General features: G+C 40.1%; 1 protein-coding gene across 3 annotated transcripts in view; it reads left to right on the top strand.

The window, feature by feature from the left end:
- TPK1 (thiamin pyrophosphokinase 1) overlaps positions 1-26,205 on the top strand; it is a 289,105-nt gene that overhangs the window by 21,062 nt on the left and 241,838 nt on the right. The window lies entirely within an intron of this gene.

The following is a 26,205-nucleotide window of genomic DNA, read 5'->3' as shown; positions in this document are numbered from 1 at the left end:
TGGCCTTGTGTAGTAGGTGTCCTATAGGGCCCAGTGGCTCAGCTTCCCCAATCACCTGAGGTGTATACTCTTGGTGCACCTTTTTGTGGGCTGTGTGCACAGTCTTATTGTAGTTGAGCCTTGATTGCTGTTGGTATCACTGGGAGGAATTGACCTCCAGGCCAATTGGCTGTGAGGACCAGCTGTGTCTACAATGGAAGAGCTGCTGTGCAGGAGTCACCCTTATTGGGCAGGACTTGCTTCAGTGGGGCTTTGGTCCTCACTGAGTCTGCCTCTTGAGTGTGTCACTTATGGATGTGAAGAGTTGTAATCTGGTATGGTCTCACACTGACCACTGGGTACACTGGCTCTTGGACCTCCAAGGAGGAGCAAAGTCAGTCACTGCCTGGGACCACCCAGCAGGAGTTACAGCAAGATCTGCAGATTCCTCCTCTTTGTAGTGGGTTTGGAAGTACCCAGACGAGGCCCAGCTGTGAAGCAAGGCAGGTTGGTGCTGGTGCGGCCTTGGGCCTTCTTTTGAAAGCTTTGGGGCTCCCTGACCCTGCTGCAGCTTGTTTGACAGGTCTTAGGCTGAGAAAGGACAGGCCATTCATATGCAAAAGCCTCTGATCACAGCTTAGGTGGTGTTGTAAATTGGGTAGGGTGGGGTCTCAGGGAATCTACAGGGCAGAGCAAACAGTAATAGCTGCCAGTCAGCCCTGCACCAGGGAGGTCCCAGCACAGGAACAATGATGGTTATGAGCACCTCTGTATGGAAGAAAGCCGCCCCCATGTTCCTGCCCCGATGCCAGACAGTCCAGTTTCTCCCCCTATCTGTCTGGGTCCTCCCGAATCTCACCCGGCACTGGAGCTCAGGGCAAGCAGGAGCTTATATCTCCCTCCCAATTAAAAAAGCAGCATATCTGGGTGCCAGCCCATTCTGCACCTCTGCACCTCCTACCAGTCTCAATGCCTTTCTTCTTTACCTCTCTAGTTGTAGTACTTCCACTCAGCCAGTTTTCCCACAGTTCTGGATGATAGTTGTTATGTATTTTAGTTGTAATTTTGATGTGGTTGTGGGAGGCAGCAAGTATAGGTGTTTACCTATGCTGCCATCTTGGTTTTCCCTCCAATTACTTTTTAAATGAATTGTGTCTTTCATGTCATATCTAAGGAGACTACACCATACCCAAGGTCATCTAGGTTTATTCTTATGTTATCTTCTAAGAAATTTATAGTTTTCCATTTTCCATTTGGGTCCGTGATTCATTTTGAGTTTATTTTGAAGAGTGGAAGGTCTTTTGTCTAAATTCTTTTTTGTGTCTAGTTGTTCTGGAGCCATTTGTTGGGATTATCTTTTCTCCTTTGTATTGCCTTTGCACCTTGTCCAAGATCAGTTGACTGTATTTATGAAGGTCTATTTCTGGGTTCTTTATTATTTTCCATTGATATATTTGTCTAATCTTTTGTTGATATCACACTGGGAAAGCTTTGAGTTTCTCACCATTAAGTAAGATGTTTGTTGTAGCTATTTTGTAAATAGTTTTTATCAAGTGGAGAAAATCCCCCTTTCTTCCTAGTTTCCTGAAAGTTTTTATCACAAGTGGGTGTTGGATTTTTTTTCAAATGCTTTTCTGCATATAGTCGTATGATCTGTTTATCAGATCATCTTTTTTTTTGTGTGAGTTTTAGTAGCTTGTCTTTCAAGTAATTGGTCCATTTCATCCTGATTAAATTTGTGGTCATAGAGTTGTTCATAGTATTCTTTTAATATTACTTTAATTTCCATGGGACCTGTAGTGATGACCCCTCTTTCATTTCTGTGTTTTCCATTATTTTAAACTAGTGGTCCAGTGCATGGATTCATGCACATTGAAAGGAAATTAATTAGAAGAAATATTTTAATATCACTATTCTCCCTTTCTCTATAATAGAAGTGTCAGAGATGAAAGAAAATTTGTAAAATGCATATGAAAATAATATATAAATTGATTAATAAACAATAACAACATGATATAACAACAACAAAAACATGATATAAAAACATTGATAAAAACAATGACTGGTAAGTTGATTAAACTTATTCTAGGACAGGGGGAGGGGGTGGTGCGCACGCCATTTCTAGTCGTTTTCAAAGCGCCTCGCGCTGATTCTCACAGGCCTGGCCACCAGACCCTGCTCTTCCCGGGTGAGTCTCGCCCAGGCTCGTGGGGGGAGGGGCCGGGAGCCCCGATTCGACCCGACCCGGGCTAGGCACCCGGTCCCCAGTTTTCATTTTCGCACCAAGGCCCCAGGGTGGGGGTGGGGGTGGGGATGGGAAGAGTGTCTGGGAGCTGCAGGGACAGGCCCTGGGGCAGAAGGCTGAGGGCTCCTCTGGGCCGATCCAGGGGCACTCAGGGTTTGGTGCCACTGTAGGGGGCAGCCCAGGAGGTCAGAGGTGGCCGGGCACTGGGCTCCTGCGGGCGGCTTCTGTTTCGTCCCGCCGCATAGCTGAGGGCCTGGCGCGTCCTTGCCCTCGCTCATTCTCCCTCAGCCCCTCCAACCTCGGCCAGGCACAGAAGGAACGGCTATTGGACGCTGCTGCTGCCGTCAGCACCCCACCATTGTATGGTTCCCAACCTCCCCCCCCCCGCTTTCTTCCCTTGCCATCGTGGCTGGGGGGCGGCCCCCAGGGAAGGGAGAAGACATGAGCGAGACAAACCCTTGTGTCGAGGCCTGACTTTCAATAGAACTCAGTGAGCGAGCTGCTCTACTACGTACAAAACCCCAACCCAGAAGCAGGTTGTCTACGAATGGTTTAGCACCTGGGGCCGATGGGGTCCAGCTGATGGGGGAGGGACCGTGGGAGGTTGGCCAGCCTTGGGGAGGATCTGCGGGCTGTTGGCCGGCTGGGGCAAGGTTGGCTGTGGGAGTGCACTGATGACCAGGGGGCAGCTCCTGCGTTGAGCGTCTGCCCCCTGGTGGTCAGTGCGCATCATAGCGACTAGTCGACAGGTCGTTCCAGTCATTCAGTCGTAATAGTCGCTTAAGCTTTTATAGACAGACAGACTAGAGGCCCAGTGTGCAGATTCGTGCACATTGAATGGAAATTAATTAGAAAGTGGCCGGTGGGGCAGGACTGGGCAAGACGGGCCAGACACACCCTGGAGTCAACCTCCCGCAGTCCCTCCCCAGTCGGCCACACCTGGGACGATGCCGTGATTCGAAGGGCATCTGAGGAGTGAGCGGGGTCCCTCTGGCAAGTGGGGTCCCTCAGCCTGGCCTGCAGGGATTGGGACAAAGCAGGCAGTCCGACATCTCCCGAGGGGTCCCGGAGTGCGAGAGGACACTCTGCAAAGTTGCTGTCGCTTGGCAGCTCCTGCATTGAGCATCTGCCCCCTGGTGGTCATTGTGCATCATAGATACTGGCTGGTTGGTATATCATATATATATATATATATATATATGGTAACATCTGCAGGTTCTTGAGAATCCTGATAAGGAAGGTTTTGATAAAACATCAGAGGAACAGTGCTTCAGGATTCGTAACAACCTGGAAAATGGAGCCTTGCATTGATAAGTTTCCTCGTATGGTACTCTAAGACCTTGCTACTCAAAAAGTCCCCAGATCAGCAGCATTGGTATTACCTTTGCGGGGGGGGGGGGGTGGGTAGGACCTTGCAAAAAATGCAGATTCTTAGGCTACACTTTAAACCAACTGACAGACTAAGAATCAGCATCCGAACAAAACTCCTATGTGAGTCTTATGCTCTTTAAAGTTTGAGAAGCACTAGTCTAACAATATCAGATTTCTTTTTAAAACAATTAAACAAAAATCTCAATTACATTTAAAGATAAGATTTATCATTATATAAAATTTTCTTTAAGCTATCCCCTTAAGGTGTTTTTTTTTTTGAGGTGCTTTGTTGTCTGTGGAAATGCATCTATATATATAAAAGCCTAAGTGACCATCGGAACCAAATGGATGACCAGGCCGGCAGGGGGGTTAGTGAGGGACGACCAAACGACTGAGCAGCAGGCTGCATGGGGTGACCAGGCTGGCGGGGGGGCCATGAGGGGCAACCAGGCCGGCAGGGGGAGCAGTTGGGAGCCTGCTTATTCAGTTGTTTGGTCATCCCTCACTAACCCCCCTGCCGGCCTGGTCGTAGGCAGCCATCTTGTGAGGGTGTGAGGGTTAATTTGCATATTACCTCTTTATTATATAGGATAGGGAAAATGGGTAAGTAAATCAGAAATTACAGTGCAGTCTGATAAGAGACAAAGTAGGCAAAATCCTGGTATTAGATGGATCACTTGGAAAGGCTTGGGGACTTAAGGAAGGCTTCTGGAAAAAAATAGTTAAGCTGAGAAATCTACTTGTTCAGAATTTTTAAATTTTTTTGTAATTAACACTGTCTGTGATATAGATGTATATTTTAGTCTACATCTGATTATCTGTTGAATGAAAGTTTCTGGGAGTGGAACTACAGAATCACAGATCTGAACCTCTGTGATTTCTACTATGTTAGTAGATGGCTTTCCAGAAAGGTCATACCAAGTTACAAGTCCCATGGCAGTATGTTAGAGTGTCCCTTTCAATGCAGCCTTGCTGGCAATACTCATGGATTGTAGCTACCCCTCCTGTGTTCTTATGACTTTTGCTTTATTCCTATCAGCACTAACCATTATGTAAGTTGGGAAAGTTGTCCAACACTTGGAAATGAGCAAAAGGGATGGCTCGGTGTCCTTTAGCCGAATGGGGGCTTGTCTAGTGGACCCTTCAGTGACGATATATGGGGTGTTACACCTTTTATTCACTCTCTTGATTATGCTCTTTGGCAGCTCTGCATGGGTGTTGGGAGGTAGAAGTTGACTGATAGTCCTACAAATGATTCTTATCTAAAATAATGGAAAATATTTTGAAATACAGTTGATTTATACTCTAAAGAAGAGATATCCAGGTATTTTATTGCCCTCTAGTGGAGATTTCTAAACCTTCTTTCAGTGTATAGTACTCTTAGTGCTTCAGTACTGTTCTCCTGGTGCCACTAGGCCAAAAGAAATAGCTAACAGTTCCTTTTATTAAATAGTTAGGTTCAAGCAAATTAGTAGTTGTTTGTACATTGTCCCATTAATTCACTGAGTCACCCTGAGCGCCTTGGTGCTTATTTTGCAAACCCTTCTTATAATAGATTTACCATTTTTGCATCTATTAGCAAATTCGATTTAGTAATCCTGTTTGTCTATATTCAAATTTGTACAGATACCCTCATTAATTGAGTTGAATCCCACCTTTGGCATTTTTTTTCATCTTATATTTGCATGAAACTGACATTTTAAAACTTTTTTGAAAATTATGCTTTACCAACAGTTAAATTTTTATATTGTTGTTAATTTAAAAGGTAAGTAGATAGCTATACATTTCTTTGAACTCAATTTCCTTGTCTGGAAACGATCTAGCACAGGATGTGAGAGTTCAAAGTGAAAACGCATCCAGAAAAACATGGCCTAAAGCCTTATAGGAGAATGTGCTAGGTGGGCAGGGACACGTGCCTCATTCTACACACTGTGGGATGCAATTGTTGAATAGTGCTTAGTAGGGAAAACACAGGCAGAGGAGCAGAGCACGCAGGTTGCCTGGCTCGTATCTGGCAGAGAGGGTGTGTAAGCTGGCACTGCGGGGCTGGGATGTACGTGGAAATGGCTCCAAGAGAAGAATTTCCCCCCATAATGTTCCACATATTTGTCGGAACCTCTAGGTGCCTCTGTAACACTGGGAACTTCGGTTGTTGGTTGTCAGAGGTGGGATCGTTGGCAGCTCATTTCAGCCTGTTTTTTCATTATTGGCTCTTGACCTGGTGAGCTAGCTATTTAGCTCCTTGATCCAGAAATGGGCAAGAGAGGGAAATGAAATAAACTCCAGGCCATCTGGATTTGTATTTCATCACCTTTTTTCTAAGAAGTTCGTGAACTGGAGATGGTAGTCAATAACTTACATTTAGGCAACAACTATAAAATTTGATGTATTTTAATTTTTGTATGCTTGGTCTCCATGTGCTAAGTATTACCTTTTAACTCTAGAAAAGACTTATTTTTTCCTGAACCAAAGTGTTACTGTCAATTCTGAAAATGTTTTTTACCCCAAATTTAAAAATTAGAACTAAGCCTGGCCAGTGGCTCAGTGGTTGAGTGTCGACCTATGAACAAGGAGGCCGCAGTTCAATTCCCGGTCAGGGCCCATGCCCAGGTTGCAGGCTTGATCCCCGGTAGGGGGTGTGCAGGAGGCAGCTGACCAATGATCCTGAACACTGATGTTTTTATCTCTCTCTCCCTTTCTCTTTCTGAAATCAATAAAAACATATTTTTAAAAAATTAACTGAAATTGGGAAATAGGATAGGATGCATTTGGGATTGATGAGATATCAAGGATTGGAGAGCTAAAGAAGCTGATGTATTTGTGATAGAGTTGAAAGGCTAGGAACACTGACATAGAACATCTGGAATAGAGCAGGACCTGGAAGAATGAGATGGTAACAGGAATTTACAGGTGTCTAGTGCCTGAGGCTATTAAGTAATTTTCAAAACCAGACTAGTTTGGAGTGGGAAGGTGGGTGGAAACTTTATATAGCTTTGCTTACCTCTTTGATTTCTGCTGTTTCTTGATCCAAATTACTATTCTCATAGGAACAATAATTGGTTTTGGAAAGTTCTCTATTGCTAGTTATCAACTCACCTGAATTAGTGTAACCTATTTCAGTGAGTCTGTTAGGATATGGCTGTAATAATTCCTGTTGATTAAAAGATCTCATGTGAAGAGAACGATGTGCACACCAGCTCATACTAATGCCGTTCATAGAAAATAGTGATCCAATTGAGGTGTGAATGGGAATGTGATGTTATATAGCTGTGAAAGGATTATGCGTACTGTAGTACTATATACTTGAAATCGATAATAAATTTATCCTTTCTATTAATGTTAGGAGGTGAGTTATTGTTTCTACTTGCCAGGTAAGAACAATCCTTGAGACGAAATCTGACATTACATTTTTGCTCTTGAACTGTGTTTTTTTGAAGTGTAAATGCTAATGTTTAGTCATTGTCCTTGGCATCTAAGAGCCAGAGCTATTGATGCAGCTATTAACAGACCCAAAGAAGCACATAGTTGAGACAAGAATGCTTTAAAGATGGTTGAAGTATATGAGGAATTTTCTGCTCACTTGTACTGCACTATGAGCTGCATAGACTATACTTACTCATTTTTATCTATGTGTCAGCATAATAGCTCTTTGTGTTTATATCATCAGCTTAAATATGATGATGATTACGGATATTTGCAGAGAGCTTACTGTATACAAGGAGCAATATAGTCTTAGAATTTTACACATATTACCTTACTTATTTGCACAATCACTCTTCAGAGGAGTGTATTGTTATTCCCACTTAGAGATGAGAATAGTGAGGTGTGGGGAGCTTGACTGTCTTGCCCAAGGCTACATACCTAATAAGTGGCAGAGTCATGGTTTAGAACTAGGCAGTCTGGCTATAGAGCCCGACCCATAAGCACTTTGCAGTACTGATTTTGTCGGCACGGTTTGCCTGATGTAGTTTTATTTCTCTGCTTTGAAGGCTTTTCCAGCCTCTGTATCTCTTGTCTTTGGGGCCACTTTAAACATGGGCAGTGAGACCACCACTGTCCTTCATTGGGAAAGGGTTTATCAGTTAGGAGTGCATTTGGGCAAAAGTAATAAAAAACTCAACTCATAGTAGATTAAACAATTAGGAGTGTCTTTTTCTTAAGCCGTGAGAGGTTGGTAGATAGGTGGCTCAGGGTTGGTGCAGCTGCTGAATTCTGTTGACAGGGATGCAGGTCTGTTCTTTGTGCTCTTCCAACCTTGCTGTGTTGGCTGTTGGCTTCATCTTGTCTCATGGAGGCCAAATGGTTATTGTGACTCTAGGCGTCAGAACGCATTTCAAGCAGAAAGAGGAGAAAAGGATGCAGGCAGTAAAAAAAGAAGGGCAGCCAGCCTGGTCATCTTTTCCAGAATAGTCACATAATTGAATTTTGTGAATGTCGTATTGGCCCAAACCAGTTCCCGTGGCCATTCTTAGAGACCAAGCATGTGGGGTCATGTTGTCAGGACTGGATGACTTCCAGGAACCCATGCCCAGTGCTCAGGATTTGGGATCATTGTAATCTTGTTTGTAGTCAGGATCTGAGAGCTCTAGTCCTGGTGATAATATCCAGGATATACTTGTCAATTTTTATCTCAAAGTGGCTCACTTCATTGAAGGCCTTTTTCTTGAAGGCCTTTTGACAGTACTCCAAGGAATCTAGTTACTTTGGCTTCGAGATTTTACCTTGCTCCTTGCTTTCTGCTCATTCCAGAGTATCTCAAATATGAGAGTCCTTGTAAATTCCAGTCTAGTCCTGGGCCATGACTAGAGGCCAGGCTTCTCTGATGCTCTCCTTTGTCTCAAAATATCATCTATTTTAAGATTTAAAAAATTACTCTGCTTGAGCTGCTTGTGTGGATACTTCATTAGTTTGTACTGAATCTTCCTAAAGCACTAGTTTCATTCATTGTGTTCTTAATCATTGGTGAGGCACTACTGTGGGATAATTAGGGGGACTGATTATGTGCTAAAACATGTAAAAATGACAGTGTCATGCCACCAAAGCTATGCCAATAGCAGACACATAGATACTTGATCAGTGAATGCTAAGGTAAGCTGAGAGCAACATGGTAGATAAATACTTGAGATTCCCCCCACCCCAGGAGTAGCGACCCTATATTATACCAGTGATTAGTGTTACTAGATAAAAAAAGATTTAGCCAATATTATATGGGAAATAGTTATACTAAACATGATTTATTGTCCAAAATTCAAATTTACATTAAAAATTATTTGGTAGCCCTAAATTGTGTTCACTCAACAAGTAGGTGATATAGACATAAATGCCTAGAATGTTGTTGTAGTTGGTTAGGGAATAATTTTACTTTTGATCCTTATACTTACATTATGTTTACATTTGTTTCTGAGTTTGTTGTTTATGTCTAAGAGAAAGGATTATCGCATTCTAAAGTTCAAGAGAGGAATGGGACTTCAGATCAAAGAACTAGGTCAAGGATCAAGAGGTGACATCGCTTATGGAATTGATCGGTACACTTGCCTAAGCTCTTGGAGGCAATGCCCTGCTTGATTTATCTTTGTATCTCCTGTGCTAAGTGCCCTGATACATATATTACATCTCCTTCATCTTTCATGACCTGAATATGTCTGAAGAATAGTCGTCAGTTGTTTCCCAGAATATCCTTCAATTTGCACTTATGGTATTTTCCCACAACTAGATTTAGGCATGCATTTTTTTTTTTTTTTTTGGCATTTGTGCCACAGAAATGATGTGCCCTTCTCAATGCCTCATATCAGGCATGTGATGCTCATGTCTTATGGCTGTTGCTGATAACCTTGTTTACACTTGGTTAAAGCAGCTTTTCATAGGCTTTCCTTCTATAAAGTTACTATTTTTCCCTTCCCAATTAATAAATATTTTCAGGTAGATACTTTGAAATTATGCACATATCCTATGTCTCTTTCAACTTTGGCTCTCTGCTTTTGGGTCCTTTGATGAGTTTTATTTGCAAGAGTTACTACTGTGGTGATTTTCTATTTTCCTCTCCCCTTTTACATGTACTAATTAGGATTCTTGTGTAAGGAAGGGCTATCCCTTCTCCATTTATTTGTTTATGTCTATCAGCATGAACCCATGGATATTTTATTTTATTTTATTTTTTGTTGATTTCAGAGAGGAAGGGAGAGGGAGAGAGAGATAAGAAACATCAGTGATGACAGAGAATCTTTGATCGGCTGCCTCCTGCATGCCTCACACTGGGAATCGAGCCCGCAACCCGGGCATAGGCCCTGACTGTGAGTTGAACCGTGACCTCCTGGTTCATAGGTCAACGCTCAACCACTGAGCCACGCTGGCCGGGCAATGGATATTTTATTTTGTTGGATTATAATTTGACACTATTATTTATTTTGTTGCCCAAATTGTTCTAGCTTTGACCATTGAGAGTTCAGATGGATGAGTTCCTGGGCTCTTTTGATATTTTCCTAAACTTTTTGAACATTCTTAATTTCTGGCACCAGGAGATGCTCTCCGCTCATCTTTTATTTCTCTACCCCAGCCCTGGAAACAACTACTTCATAGAACCTCGTCTTCTTTTATTGGAGAACTAGGAGCCCAGCGCGCGAAATTACGTGGCCCACCCACCCACCTACCACCCTGCCTTGACACCCGAACCTCTCCACACAGAGCTCCAGTGCTCCTGGCCCAGCCCCCCAACCCCTCTGGCCTTCTCTGGCCACTTCAAGTCCAGCTCTCAGTCCCTCAAGTCACCTCAGGCTGGTCCCACCTTCTCTGGGTGCCTCCCCACTTCTGCCCTGTCTCTGGAGCAATGCGGCGGCTCCGCCCCGTCATGGCACCAGAGAAGAGCGTGGAAACCTCCTGCCTGCTGGGTGGCGAAGGACTGGTGAGGGGGGCACTATGGGCTCTCACCCCAGTCCTCCCAGGCACGGGCCTCCTCCAGACGCCTCCCCGCTTCCACCCGTCTCTGGGAGCAACACCCCGCCATGCACCCATGCACAGGCAGGCAGCCTCCTCCTTAGCGGTCGTGACTGTGACACCGTTAGGACCAATTAGCATATTACCTCTTTATATAAATAGATTATATATAGAGAGATGGTATTTAGAAGCCAAGATTTGGGGGCTAGGCTACCTGTGTTCATTGCTGCTATTTGACAATTGCTTCAAGGTCCTCTTAGTGGATGGAGCTAGCAGAGTATGTATACTAACTTATGCATACACAGAGAGCTGTATTTACCAGTATTTCTGTGTGTATCTTAAAACACCCTGAGTTCATCCTGGTACCACAGGATTCATTCTAGAATTCCTGCTTTCCTGATTTGTAATTTCTTCAACAGTAAGAAACCTGGTTCTTGTTTTCTACAATATATTTACTTATTTGTTCAACCCTAGTATGCATGAAAATCTTTAACCCCTAGCCCTGTGAGAAGCAAATTTACTAACTAGAGTACAGAATTTGTATGTAGTTCCTGATGTTTTGAATCTTAGAGTATACAGTCAGAATTTAAAGTTACTTGGAATGTGCTATTAGTTGACAAACCAGATAGTTGTTAGCACTGTGTCAAAAGTAGGAGTAAATGAAAAAAATATAAGGAAAAATATGTAGTAAATGAAGGAATTAGGGCTAATTTTTGAAGAAATTGTATACTATCCATGTTTAAGTGTATTTCTCTTAATTCTTAGACTTTTGGACTTCTGTGTTGGTTGCTCAGAGGTGTTTTAGATCATTTTGATTCAATTATTGGTTTGCCAGAGAGGTGAAGTAATGTATTAACATAGTATTTAATGTTTTATTTATATATTTTAATTGATGCATTCTGAAAACTGTTAAACATGCAAGACAAAATTTTTCTTTTTGATGTGCATGTAAAAAGTCAGGTAATAGTATGTGTGAGAATGGCGTATTATGCATTTTCAGCCTGATCCTTTTTACCTATTATTTTAAAACAATTAGGTAACTTTTTATTACTTTTAAAGATCATTTTACTGGTTTTGCTAAAATGCTCTAGTATTCTTGCAGAATGTCCGTGGCATTATGCATTAAATATCTCTTACAGTGGCCAAATTATTGTTCTGTCATTCAGTATTTTTAGAAGAGACTGGGTTTGAGAAAGATTGGGAAAGATCGTCTACTGGTTATAGCTATACAGCCAAATTTAAAAAGAAATGAAGGCTAAGAGAGAGAAAACCTAAAGTCCAAAAGATTTTTTATCTTTCATGGAGCATCTAATTTAGATAGTATGTGGTACTGACTGAAATGCCGAATGAACTAAGATTATTATTGAATTAAGGGTAATTGGAAATGACTTAGTAAAATTAAAACAGGGATAGGATTTTGGACTATCTAGAAACATTTGAGTTGGAAATTCAATGTAAGAAGAGAGAGAGTGATTGCATATATAAAAGGGTTTAAAAAAATAGCAGTTATGTTTGCTCTGACTCACATATGATGTGGGTCAAAACTCAGAAGAATGTCTGTATACACAGTATCAGTTTGATCAACTGAAAAAATAGCTCAATTAATTTGTGTCTGGGAGAATGCCATATAAATAGCCAACTTATTGAAAAAAATAAGTGTATATTATAGTTCACAGTATGTTAAATAAATAGCTTATTACAGAAAATAAATGCTATCAAAGTGTGAGGGAAATGTAAATACCTTCACCACTAGTGTTAGTATAGTGTCTACCAGAAACAATCAGGCTTAATGTCCATCTTTGGAGCATTTGCCAGGTAACAAAATTCAGTGTCCTGTAGGGTTAATTGTTGGTTTGTAACTTTTATCTAAGTTACTTTTATTAAAGAGTTCACTTAAAATATAGAGTATGAAGTGGCATTTCAGAAAACCCATAAAAATTATCTCCCTGGTTTGATGATGTGACTCAGAATTAAAATTGTAATTTTCAACTGATCCTTATAGTAAGTTATAGTAACATTAAAACAAAAATGATTAGTTGTTGATTATTCCTGCCCTTCTCTCTCTTTTTTTAACTTCTCTCTCTCTTTTTTTTTCCTTTCAAGCCTCCTTCCAATCTGCTCCTGATCTGCAACGAGTTTGTTTATTGAGAAATAAATAAAGGGGCATTAAAGGAGTCCTCAAAGCAGATTATTTTAATGGACTGAAAATATATATCTATTACAAGTTCTCAACCCCACTTGTAATGTAAATTGTCCCTTTTCTGAACAACTCTCTGCTCTATTTTGGCCCCATCTCATCAGAGTCTTTTATAAAATAAGATTTTTTATACAGAATTTAGTCAATAAATTACATATGTCAATATGTTCTCTGTTTTTTGAAAAAAACTAAACAGTATTTGAAAACAGAAACCCAACCCAAAACTAATTACCGCAGACTCATTGATATAGGATTGGGTGGTAATTATCTCTTCATGCTCTGCTCTACTGTAGAATAATGTGAGGACAAGGGCTGTGGGTCAAGGGCATTTATTAAGCTATTGGATGTCATTATTATGAATTTTAAGTCATTTTTTTGCCTTTGTGCATAGTTGAGGATAAGATATTTGATATTTGGCTTAGTTTTATTTTTTTAAAAAAGTCAATGGTGAATGGTTGGAACTGGAGAGTGTCATATTTACCTTTTTAAAAGAAGTTTAGTATTGTACTGATTAGCTCTAATTAACGTAACTTTAAATTTGTGTAGACAGCAGTACCTGAAATGTATTTTTTGTTTGTCAGTTTTAAACTCAGAATATATTTTCTCATGGAATCGAAGTTGTAATGTTGGTTAAGATCTCATACTAGCCTGTAAAAGCCCATTTAATGCACAGTGTAGTAGAATCATAATACTTATAGCAATCAGGTGTTCTTCCTAGCTTCTGAGATTCCAGCTGGAAGCCTGAGATGTGGACCATAGAAGTGGCTGTGGTAGCAGGTTCCCAGGCTGTGGAGGGACCGCCCCCAGCTGCCAGGTACACTAAAGTGTGAATTTGACATCGGTGGGCCCAAATGCTGTTGATGAGTTGATACTGCATGTGTTGCATATTCCAACTCATTTTTCTTCTTTGGGTCTCATTTTTTGTATAAAAGCTATACTTGCCAAATAAATCATAGCTGCATTATAATATTAAGGGTCCCCCCCCCCTTCAGATATTCATTGTGCATGAGCAATTGTAACTTTCAAAGGTTTTGAAAGGTAATTATAATATGAAACTGAAATCTAAGTGTTCTTGAAGAAACTGGGAATATATTGACAGCTCTTTTCTTCAAAATTACTTTAATTTCTTTTATCTTTGTTCAGTATCTTAAGCTTTTAAAATAAGAACTAATTTTCAGAAGAGCTTTTCTCCTTCCCCCATAATGTCAGGATCCCACATTGTGAGAGCAGGCTGAATTTCCACTGAAGGTTGAAAAGTAAATTCTCTCCGTTATTAATGACAGCACTGTCAAACCAGTGGTAGAAGGATGCAAATGATTCCTGCCCTACACATGCAATTCCAAGTGTATTAAGTCTCTATGTAAGCATGAAATCCAGGCAGCGGATCTGAGAGTTTGCACATGCCAAGGTTTTAAAGTTTATTACATTTTTATTGAAAGTTCCCATGTAACATTTCTAAGGGAAGACAGAATAGGCTGCGTTACTCTGAAAGTAAAGGTTTCATATGGTTCTCTGTCTCTAGCAGGTTTCTGCTCTCTAAAAGAATGGTTGAATGGAGTTTCTTCCAAAGCTATAACCTTGCAATTCCTTTTTCCTTCTTTCCCTAAACTTTGCTGTTCAAGGCTATTTTGATAATATCATGGTTAGCCCTCAGAGGACAAGAGTACTTTGCTATGGAGAGGAATAATAGTGTTGGGATGTGAATGCTCCAGAGGAAACTTTGGCGTGGTTTCAAGTGGTCAGATAGCCACAGTTCTGTTCTGGTTTATTCTGACTGTATTTTTGGCTGGGCTCTGGATGTAATAACATTTGTTTTAGATTGAAATGGTCATCTGCATTCAGATTTGGCATATCTGCTCTCTAGATTTTCCCTCCACACATCTTTATCCTTGTAGGATGAACACTTGTCCTTAATCTCCATTTTTACGGTTCTCCTGACTATTCTCGAGGTGTTCAAGCAGGGTCTCTATAGCTTCTTCTTGGGAGAGCCTGTGGAATCATATAGGAAGGGTAACTGTGTTAGATTTTGTCCACTTTCAACCCATGAGCCCATGGCCCCCGGCCACCCCCGCAGGGTGCACTGCTTTGTGAGGCAAATAGCATCTCTGGTCACAGGAAGCTGTGAGGGATTCTGGAGAGTTTGGGGCTGATAAAGAAATTAGATTTGTTTCCTCTGATTAAAGGGCAAGGAGGACGAGATCTAGCACAGAGAGCGGTTCTTGACTAAGGAATTCGGACTTGGTGTTCCAAATTGACCACAGGCTTCTGCTCTGACTGAATGGGAGGAAGTAGCTAACATGTGGAAGAAAGTATTTTTAGTGAAAAAGTGGTGGGTTTTTAATTTAATATCATTAGAGATATTGCAGACAACCCTGACCTTTTTCCCTCAACCTTTGAATAAGTTTCCTGAAGAACAGTAAGAGAATATGAAAAGTGACAACATCTTTGAAATATAATACTAAAATATGTCATCACAGTCTCTGAAATTGTATGCCGAGACGTTTTAGTGAAAGAAAAGACTTAATAGAAGTTTCATGAAGGACTGGAGTTTTCCAGGGACTTCAGGATTCAAAATAAAGTCTTTTTTTATGATGTGAAACTTTATGATAATATACAGGCAAAAAAAAAAAGTAAGTACATTTTTATTGCTAGTGCAGGGTACATCGAGAGGAATGAGTATAATCTGCTAAGAAAATATTTTTATTTGTACCTCCAGTGATATTTATATTTGTTGGAATCCATTTTAAATTTAGTTATACCCTTAACTAAGGAACATAGGAATGAAACTTAAATTGCAGTAGGATAAATTATTTTAATAGAATGTCATAACCACAAGAGTAAATGCTAGCTTATCATTTTTCTTTATAGTCAGAATTTTCATTACTCTAAAATTTTACTTTAAAAAAAACTTGCATAAATTTAATTGGTTGTTTATTAACAATCCATAAGCCTGAGCCTGCTCAACTTGTTAAGGGAACACAATCAATGTGGTTACCTGTTTCTTGAAATTTATGATGTTGAATTGGGATCATTGACATTTAGTGAATACAAACATGTATGTTTTTGTAATTATTATAGAAATATTTCCTTTATAGTAAGTTAAAACTCTTATTCAGGAAAATGAGTTTTTGAAGTTTTTCCCCCCTTAAACTTTTATTAGAAAGAATTAAAGTTTTATGTTATATTAAATTATAATTTGCATAATGCTGATTGGTAGAGGTTAGAGGTATAAATGTAAATTGGTTTTTGCAACCAGAAAGGCTAGTACAACTAAGTGTCCCCCCCCCCAACCCCTGACTTAGAATTATATTATGACCTGGAAAAAATGTAGAAAATGAAGAATACATTCGTTTAAGAAAATTTGCAATGAAGGGAGGCTAGCATGTTTTAAAGCCCCATATTGTTTAGTAATTTTGTAGTATATGTTGTAAATTTAATACTCTAACTTTAGTGCTTTGAAAAGGGAGGATATTTGTAGATATGTCCAAAGCTAACTAAGCAAGTTAACTTGATACCTATTTTTGAAGGATAATAGAAAAGGTAATGAAGTTAAGGCTGCATAGTTCCAGGTAGTTTTAGTGCTGGCAGCAAGAAATTAGTTGCTTTATAAAAACAGCATGAATTGTAATTCAGAGCTTCTGTCTGATTTATCAGCAAGAACAAACTGCTCATGTTTTAAAGAACATCAATTACTCCAGGTCCCCATTATTGACCTGCTCCACCTACTAACATGTGCTCAGAACTAGAGAAACTTTGCCAATCTTTTAGAAACAAGCCAGTGAACCTCTTACATTTCATTTGTGTTCTTCAGTTAATTTTTAAATTTGTATCCATTCACTATTTTAAAAATTATTGATGTACTAGAGGCCCGATGCATGAAAATTCGTGCAAGAGTAGGCCTCCCTTCCCTTGGCTGCCAGCAGCGGCTTCCCACGGGCACCCGGGATCCAGGCTTTGCTCTGGTTGCCGCCCACAGGTGCCTGGGATCTGGGCTGCTTCCCTCCAGCCACCAAATGGCAGGCACCCAGGACCTGGGCTGCTTGGCTCTGGAACCAGCTTCGTCCGGAAGGACATCCATAATGACACCCGGAAGGATGTTCGGTCTATTTAGCATTTTACCCTTTTATTATTATAGATAATAACCAGAAAGGTCTTTAGCCTGATGAGTTCTCACCTATTGGATGCACCCATGTAATTAGCATCCGAATCACCTTGCTGTTTCTGCTGTGGAGACCTCCATCTGATGCCAGAATCCAAAGAAGATTAGATCCCTCAGTTACTTTTTTAATATTTCCACACTAACTTGACACAATTACCAAAGTATTAAAAATTACTTAATTTTTTGAAATTCCTTGGTAAAAGTGTTCTCAGAGAATCTTAGTGTAGCCTTATAATTAAACACTAATGACTTCTTTTCCAGTGTACTGCAATGTTGATAAAACTTCTCTGTACTTGTTTCTGCTTCTCCCCCATGCTCCATGTAGTATACAGCTTGAATGAGCACTTTTTTTTTTGAATGAGTACTTTTTCAACTCTGAATTTGTGCCAGGCACTGTGCTGATCTTGAGGGATACAATAATGAGCAGGCATTAGGCCTGTAAAAGAGTCTGTCCTAGAGCGTTTGGCAGAAGGCTGGGATGAAAGGACTCAGCTTTAAAGCTGAGTGATTTGAAATTCAACGGTTACTTTTGAATTCTGATTATGGGCCAGGTACTGTTCTGTATACCAGTTAATGTAGGGAAGACATAGTTTCTGCCTTCTCAAGTATATAGTCAAATTGGGCATCCAAAATAGAATAATCACAGTCTAAAAATGCAGTGTGCCAGCCACCTTAACTCAAGTATATAGCAGCTGATATAAAAATACATAAGATGGCATGCTCATGTACATGGCTTGTGTCGTGGGCAAAATGATAATTAATATGTATTTTTCATGTTGGGAGGACAGCTGTATAGCTTTAAATTCCAGCACAATTAGTTTGAACTAGTGGGGAGAGCATGACTGAGGATGTCAGTAGGGTTGAGTTTACATGAAAGGGAATGATCAGTTTGTTCCTGATGAAGAACTAATGGTGGGAATAAGTCTACAGGGGTGGGCTAATGTAGGTTTACACTTATGAGTATGTGAAACAGTTTATTCTTGAATTATTATTTATTATTATTTATTTGTAAACCTACTTTTGCCAACTCCTACATAATGAAAGTTTTTCTTTTTAGCCACAGTGTTGTTGTTGTTGTGTGTGTGTGTGTGTTTTGAAGACTAATAACCAACCTGTTTATAAGCAGCTAGGTTCAATTTATTTCCTTGGCTTCAGTTTAAACAGATTGCCTGACCACAGTTGCTGGAGTTTATTCAGCAGATAAATACTGAATGCCTACTCTGTACCAGGCATTGGAGATGTATAGGTAGTTGTGGAATTTCTGTTTCACTGGAGGAAAATAAGAAACTACAGTACATATAGTAGACAATGTGTTTTGAAGATGGTAAATGTGGTGGGAAACATACTGGGTTAGAAGGATTGAAAGTGTGTGACAGGGGAGAAGTGGGTGGCGTGGAGTTAGGAGGGAGCCCAGTCCATAAAGCCCTCATGTTTTTACAAGTCCAGGGTCCTTAAGACTGCCCGTTGCCTTAGTAATTTGCTAAAAGGACAAATAGAACTCAAGAAAGGTATTATTCTCATGGTTACAGTTTGTTATAGCTAAAGGTACAGATTAAAAGCAGCCAAAAAGTAGCACAAAATCAAGGGAAGTCCAGATACAGAGTTTCCTGTTGTCCTCTCCCTGTGAAGTTATGGATAGCATCTTTGGCATTGATGTGGCATGTTCTTGACATCGATGTAGGTCAGCAGGCACAGCTCACCTAGCCTTGGTGTCCAGAGTTTTTATGGGGAACTTAACATGTAGGCATGGTTGACTGACAGTGCAACTAATCTCAGTCTTTTGCTGCTCTTGAGCTGGCCCAAAGCTCCCACTCTCAATGGGAGCTTTGTTACACTGTACTGCCTGACCTAAGGTCCCCCCAGGCAAACAGAGACACTCTTATAGGCTTTACACATCAAGGACTTAGAGATTACCTCCCAGAAGCTGACCACAAATGTCATACCTCTCTTTGGGCAAGGTTAAATTCCCTCCTCCACAGGTGGTTAGGTTAGGGCAGGCCACATGAGCAACTTGAGGAGGTGAGGGAGTCAGTAATGAAGACATTGTGGAAGTATTATAGGCAGAGAAATAGCCAGTGAAAACTCCCAGTGGCCAGAGATGTGACTGGTGTGTTGAAAGTTAGCATAGCAAGGGGATCCACTGTGGCTGAAGCAGAATAGGGAAGCAGTTGTGGTGGGTGACGTGAATGGTACTGGGGGCCAGATTGTAGAAGACCTTCCTGAATTTGGCTTTTCTCTTAGTGGATTGGGGCTGGAGAGGGCCGGGGGCATTGGAACAGAGGATTGACATGATATGATTTGTTGGTAATGGATTTAGGTGATAAGGGTGGTCCCAAGGGAACACGTAAGGAGGATAGTGCAGTACTCTGGATAAAGGTTGTAGTGGCCTGGATCTGGGTAGTAGCAGTGTAGGTGGGGAGAAAGGGCAGGATGCTGGCTATTTTTTGAACGTAGAGTTCACTAGATTTGCCAATCAACTGATTGGGGTGTGAGAAAGCACTGGCCACTGTGAGATGTTTTGCCTGAGCAGTTAGAAAGATAGAACTGCCATGAACTGAGATGGGGAACTGCCGTAGATGGTGAGAAGTTCCATTTGGGCCTGTTGAATTTGAGATGTCTACTATCTATAATAATAAAAGCATAATATGCTAATTAGACTGGACATCCTTCCGGACATCCTTCTGGATGACCTTCCAGACGAAGCCAGGGCTGTGAGAGCAGCCTGGATCCCAGGCGGCTGTAGAGAAGCCCGGGTCCTGGGTGCCGGAGGGAAGGAAGGTCTACTCTTGCACAAATTTCATGCATTGGGCCTCTAGTATATACATATGGATACATGATGTACAGATAGGATACACAGGGTGGGATAAAAGTAGGTCTACAGTTGTGAATACGTAAAACATGGAGTTTATTCTTGTATATTTATTTATAATCATTGTAATATTTTCCATATGAACAACCCCCTGTACAGGGCTGCAATTCAGAAGAACAATTAGGGCTTGAGACACACAATTGGGAATCGACAGTACATAGAGGGTAATTAAAGCATGAGACTAGATGTGATCACCATAGGAGTGAAAGTCGAAGGAGACCAGGATGAGCCCTAGGCCACTGTGACATTAAAGGAACTGGGAAAAAGAGGAGGAACTAGCAAAGGAAACTAAGGGAGTCACAGTGAAGCATGACAAGGGGATGTCATGTTTTGGATACAGGTAAAGAAAGCACTCCCAGGCAGGAGGGAGTGATCCACTGAATGAAATCCTGCTCATAGGTTATGGAATGGAAATCAATATTAGATTTAGCAAAGTGGAGTCATAGCCGGTGGGAGCATTGTCACTAGGTAAGAGTGAAAGCCTGATTGTAGTGGGTTTAAAGACAATGGGATATTAGGGATTGAGGGAAAATAAGAATAGAGTTCTTAAGACTTTTTTGAAGCATTTTTCTCTAATGTAGAGCAGAGAATTGGAAAGATTGCTGGAGGGAGAAGGTGTGTGTGTGTATGTGTGTGTGTTAAAGCATGGAGAATTAACAACATTATGTCTGATGATAAGAATGACCCAACAGACAGGGAAAGGATGGATTATGCAGGAGAAAAGAAGGAGGGACTACAGACAGGAGGGGATCTAGTGATGAGATCTAGAACAAGTGGGATGGGACCCAGGGCACAAGAGGAGGGCGAGCCTCAGGAGCCAACAGCTGTCAATCTAGGAAGGGGAGCACAGTATATCAGTGTATGTGTGTGTGGCGGGGGCGGGGGGAGGGCTGTTTGCATAAATTTGTGGAAGTTTTTCGATGGATTCTGTTTTATCACTGAAGAGGGTGTAAAGGGTAGAAGGTGAGAGTGAGAATGGGGAAGGAGGTTCAAAGGGAAAGAGAAGTTAAATTAGTAGTCTAAAAGAGAGTGGGAGAGTGTAGACCTTGTGAGGACCCATGTCCCACTTAACTCAGGTTTGGCCATCTCTCTTCCCCAAGAAGCACACCAGCTACTTTTACTATTTTTTTCATTTGGATTAAGTTGGTTATTACTGTCATTCTCCAAATAATTTAATCTCTGTGTATAATTCAAATGTATTTAAAATGCCCCTGAGCTCTGTAGCTTTGCTGTTGTAAAAATTGGAAAAATATATATTTTAGTCAGTATCCTCCCAAGGACTCAGTCAAAAAATGTACAGGATTTAATATACTGTGGGGCTCAATAGTGGGAAACTTGGGCCAGACCCCCCACTGTTATATAACCTTTTTTTTTTTTTTTTTTTTGCCAAATGAGCTAATGTCTTCAGTTTTTTCATCTTAAAAACAGGAGCTGGAAAAAGTAGCTACCCAGAGCATTGTGTGAGTATTAAATAAAACATTTAGAACAGTAGTTAGTACTAGTTATAAAGAGTGATTATCCACATCCTCCTTGGTCCACATTGAGCAGAGTGAGCTTTAAAATTTTAAAAATTTCCCAGCTGAAAGAAGGTAGCCTCTTTGAGATCAGATTTCTTCCTATAAGTTCCTCCAGTTTATCTGCAACATATAAAAATGCAAAGCTCAAGTATAATTTTAGTTTTTCTCTTTAGTAAGGTAGGCCTAGACCCAACCTGCTGTAATAGTAACTTTGATTCTGAGTTGACTTGTAGCCTCTGACCTACCAGTAAAGGTGTCTTCCTTGCATGTGCAGGAGAGGTTCTAGTGACACACAGATGTAGATCTGCTATCAAAATAGCTCAGCACCAAGACCTGGCTGAACACAGTAGACTTGAAACATGAATATAATTCTCTGTATCATTGTTCAAACACCTCATGAACTATTTCTTGCTTTTGAGATGTGGCCAAAAACAAACAAAAAAACAAACAAACACAAAAAGTCACTCAATTTACAATCTCTCTCTATATATCTTAAAGTAGAAACTTCTTCTAAATTGGAGAATTTATTAGTTTTTAAAAACTCAAACAATTTATAGGTATTCTGAGGAAGTATACCTATAAATTTTTTTGGATGTTTATTTAATGATATGCTAACACCCTAGAAAAAATTCAGAAGTACTAGAGCATTAAAACCAGTGTACACAAAATGAACACTCTATTTTACTGAGAATAGGAGAGATCTTCTTGTTAAAAATGAGACATTTATGTAAAATAGTTCATTGTAATTGTGGTTCAGTGAACCATGGGGCCAAAACATGGGATTTCAAAGAAAGAAATATTTTATGAAAGTGGTGGAGCCATGGATTATTGGGCCTGCTTCTTCACTATTTCAGTTAAAAGGTATTATTGATCATATTTTGAGTGCAAAGTCCTGTATAGGGTGCTGTAGGAAAGGTAGAAAGGAAATAAAGACCAGCTTTCTGCCTTTGATGTGTGGGGTAGAAATAGTATACAATTTTAGATTTATAAGAATCACATTCTCCCCCTTTTTCATCCATGAAACCAGAGTGCTCCAATTTAACTTCTTATTCTATAGTGCTCGATGCTCTGACTTCTCATTGGACAGGCAGGATTGAGCTGCTATAACAAAATACCACAGACTGGGTAGCTTATACACAGAAATATATTTCTCACAGTTCTGCTGGCTGGGAGTCTAGGTCATGGTGCCAGCATGGTCACCTTCCGGTGAGCGGCCCCTTCCTGAGTCATAGCTGGTGCTTTCTCACTGTGTTCTCATGTGGTGGAAGGGGTGGGGCAAAGGAGCTCTGTAGGATAGCCTAATCTCATCTGCCCTCATGACCTAAGCACCTTCCAAAGGCCCCACCTATTAACACCATCACCTTTAGGGAAAGCCATCTAAAGGGAAGTGGCAGCCGCTGGTCCTTTGCTACGAAACCACCTCTTTGGGGTAGTACTGGGGGAAGCTGATCACAGTGAAGTGCCCCATGGAGGGCACTCATCTATGAAGGAACCCAGAGGACTATGCCAAGGGAAGCTGTCCTTGGGCAGGTGATGCTGGATGCTGGCCTTTCAGAGGACTGAAAAGAACCACATACTACCCTGGAGTCCAATGAGATGAGTACATCAGAAAGAAACCCCTTCTTCAGTGTCCTACTGACCAAACCTAGCATTGGGCCCTCTGGCAAGGGAGAAGTAAAGAGCACATTCAGCTCCATCATCACAGAGCAGGCAAGGAAGGGTAGAGCTGGGAGGCAAAAAAAATGGGTAACTGTCCGAAACTGTCAACTTACAAGAAATTTAGGAATATACCAACTGATAGCATTAAATACAATCAGCAAAATTCACAGTGTGGATAAATAACCTAATTTCTTCAAAAATTAAATTGCAAGGAAAGCAATAAAAAGAATTGGAAAGGAAACCTGGATTATAAGAGACATAACAGCTATATATGTGGACCTTGTTTGAATTCTCATTTCAGTGAAACATAAAAAGATTTTGAACAAGAGAATATTTGAACACATTGAATAATTGCTTTAAGCAGTTGTTCATTTCTTGGGGATGTGATAATGATATTGTAGTTATGTCTTTATATAAAGAACTCTTGTCTTTTAGAGATGCATGCTGAACTATTTACAAATGAAATGATAAGACATCTAGGATTTACTTTAGTAGTGTTTTTGTTGTCTTCTATTGAAAAAAAACCCCACAAAGAATGTGAACATTTTTCTTAGAGTACAAAAGTTATTACTGTACAGTAGCCCCTTACCTCAGCAGTATATGGAGTTATCAATCATGAATGATAACTTGTCTTTAAAATAATGTAATTTTGAGTCTTGTTCCTGAGTTTGGTTTATAATGAGCTGTTAGAAATTTATGGCGACGATAACTGGCATTTACAGAGACATTCCATGGCTATTCTTATGTGCACGTACTTTGACTTGGTAGTTTATGATGTGAACAAAAGTGTCTTGTGCTTTATGGGATAGTTAATATTGTCTTATGGAAGGAAAGGAAATAGCTATCACTTTCATCAGTCTTACTGACATAGACATATGTTTGCTATCCATAAGCCTGAATATGCATTCTTCTGACATATTTACTGTTTCTATAAACCGTGTATTCTTACATGTTTCAGAAATGTGACTTCTATAGTATTTATCCTCTGCCGATATATTATTTATAGCATAGAGTTGTAAATTCTGAGAAAAATGCATATGAAAACAACTACAATTTCCCAAGAGATAATTTTAGATACCAAGCAGTACTTTTATTAATTCCTAAAAATTTTTGAAGTAAGTCTTTTATAGTCAATTCTCTAGTGTGCTTTAGCCCTGTGACTTTAACTCTTGTTAATTTTACAGCTAAAAGTAAAATACTGAGAAATTATAAAGTTCAAAGCACATGATATAGTTAATCAAATTGAGTGCTTATAAACTTGATTCTTGTGGGTGGGGGAAAGGCTGATCGGAGGGGGATTTGTTGCATTCATTGTTAATTAACATTTAAAAAAAACTTTTTAACATTTTTAGGGGATTCGAAAATGGTGGTAGGCAGTTCATTCTTGTACCTAAAATTATGATAATTTGTTTTTGATGCTATGAAAGGCAAGACCTGTGAACTACCTCAGATTTTACTCCACTTGCAAGCTAATGAGTCAGCTGTTCAATTTCATGGATATTGGTAAGAGACAGGAGACTCCTAGGTCAGAGATGAAGGATACTTTGTTACTCATAGCAGTAGAGGTTAGCACTTTTGTGCTAGTTTCCTGGATCTCATTTCCCAAAGGACGATGTGAAGTGGGGGTCAGATGGCACCTGTTGGTGCCATGGGTTGCATTACAGAGAGAAACCCACAGCTATCAACCTCAAGATTTTATAATGGGAGGTGAGTGCCCTGGAAGGAGCAACGACCTTTACTACACTGTAAAACAAGCATGCCAGCACTGCTCCAGAGGCCACACTGCCTGTCTTCCAAACCATTACAGCCTGGAAGGCCAGACTGGAAAAACCAGTTCATACCTCACTTGCAGAAACATAGACGTGTGGGGAATTGTCTCCCAGCAATAAAATCTTGTTTCTATACTGTCTTGGCTTGTCATGAATGTTCACATGTATACCCCCCTCTACCCAGCCACTCTGGTTAATCATATCAGCCGACACTCAGAGCAAATCTTCAATTTGTCTCATACAAAATTTAACCAAGGTCACTATCCGTAATACTCCAAGCAGCAGGGTGAGGCCAACCTAAGCCAGGCCAGTGGCATTGCCCCAAGAGTCAGTAAAAACACAAGGTTCATCCGGGCCGTACTGGACAGAATTATGGGAGTGCCTTGAGTTTTTCGGTTCATGAAGGACATATTGGACAGGGCTATGGGATTGGATTCTTAGACACATTTTTCTGTCACATTTTAACCTTCCTAAAATTGAGAAGGCACCTTGCAATCACTGTCAGCTAGGTGGCAGTTGTGACCCAGTTGTATGAAAAACCACAGTAATTACATTTGCCTACAGTGAGTGTGTGATTTTGTAGCCTATACAAAGTAAAATTATTTTTTGTTTTCTTGGAAAACTTTCATCATTTGTAGATGCCCCTTGTACTAAGTAATATCTGTGTGTGAAGTAATCTTTATCTCCCATGCATTCTTTCGATTTTGTTTAAATTTATATATGCAGTCTTTTTTGAAATGTTAACACACCAGGGGTTTAGAAATGACCCATTTTTCCAGTTTATGTGGCCCTTTATCTAAAAGAAAAATTAATATACCTTCCAATTGAAAATAATTCCTTAATTTCTTAATTATTTTAGGTTAGTTTTTTTAAGGGATTAATCAACATACACAATTTCACAGCATATCAGTAATGCTCTATGTATTTTCAGTTCATATTTATTGATATTTATTGAGCTGCTACTTTGTGCTCCATTTTGTGTGAACCTCTTTGAATAGAGCATAAGATACATCCATTCATGAGGTTTTACTCTCATATGCTTTCTCACTTTCTTTTCCATGGATTCTTAGACACATTTTTCTGTCACATTTTAACCTTCCTAAAATTGAGATGGCACCTTGCAATCACTGTCAGTTAGGTGGCAGTCCTGACCCAATTGTGTGAAAAACCATTCTTTGAATCTTTCTGGTAAGGCTCTGGCTTACATTTCATGAAATAAATTTTTACGTTAAAAATTATTACATTAAAAAATAAAAATAATATATATAACTTGGGAAATATTTTAAAGGTTGATAGAAGAAAAAATAATAGTATGGAAGGGAAATTTTACTTACATTAGTAATTAGGAAAATTGAAGATAAACAATAGACTTTTAAATGCTGAAATCTGCACCAAAATTGCCTTTTATCCTGAGGTTTCTTAAATTTTTCCATCTATTCTCTGTTGTTGTTTTTTAATCCTTATTATTGAAAGTATCACATATGTCCCTTACCCCCCCCCCCCCACATTA

This window comes from Myotis brandtii, unplaced genomic scaffold, assembly GCF_000412655.1.
Source record: "Myotis brandtii unplaced genomic scaffold, ASM41265v1 scaffold168, whole genome shotgun sequence".
Taxonomy (NCBI): domain Eukaryota; kingdom Metazoa; phylum Chordata; class Mammalia; order Chiroptera; family Vespertilionidae; genus Myotis; species Myotis brandtii.
This window is presented reverse-complemented; position numbering and strand designations above follow the sequence as displayed.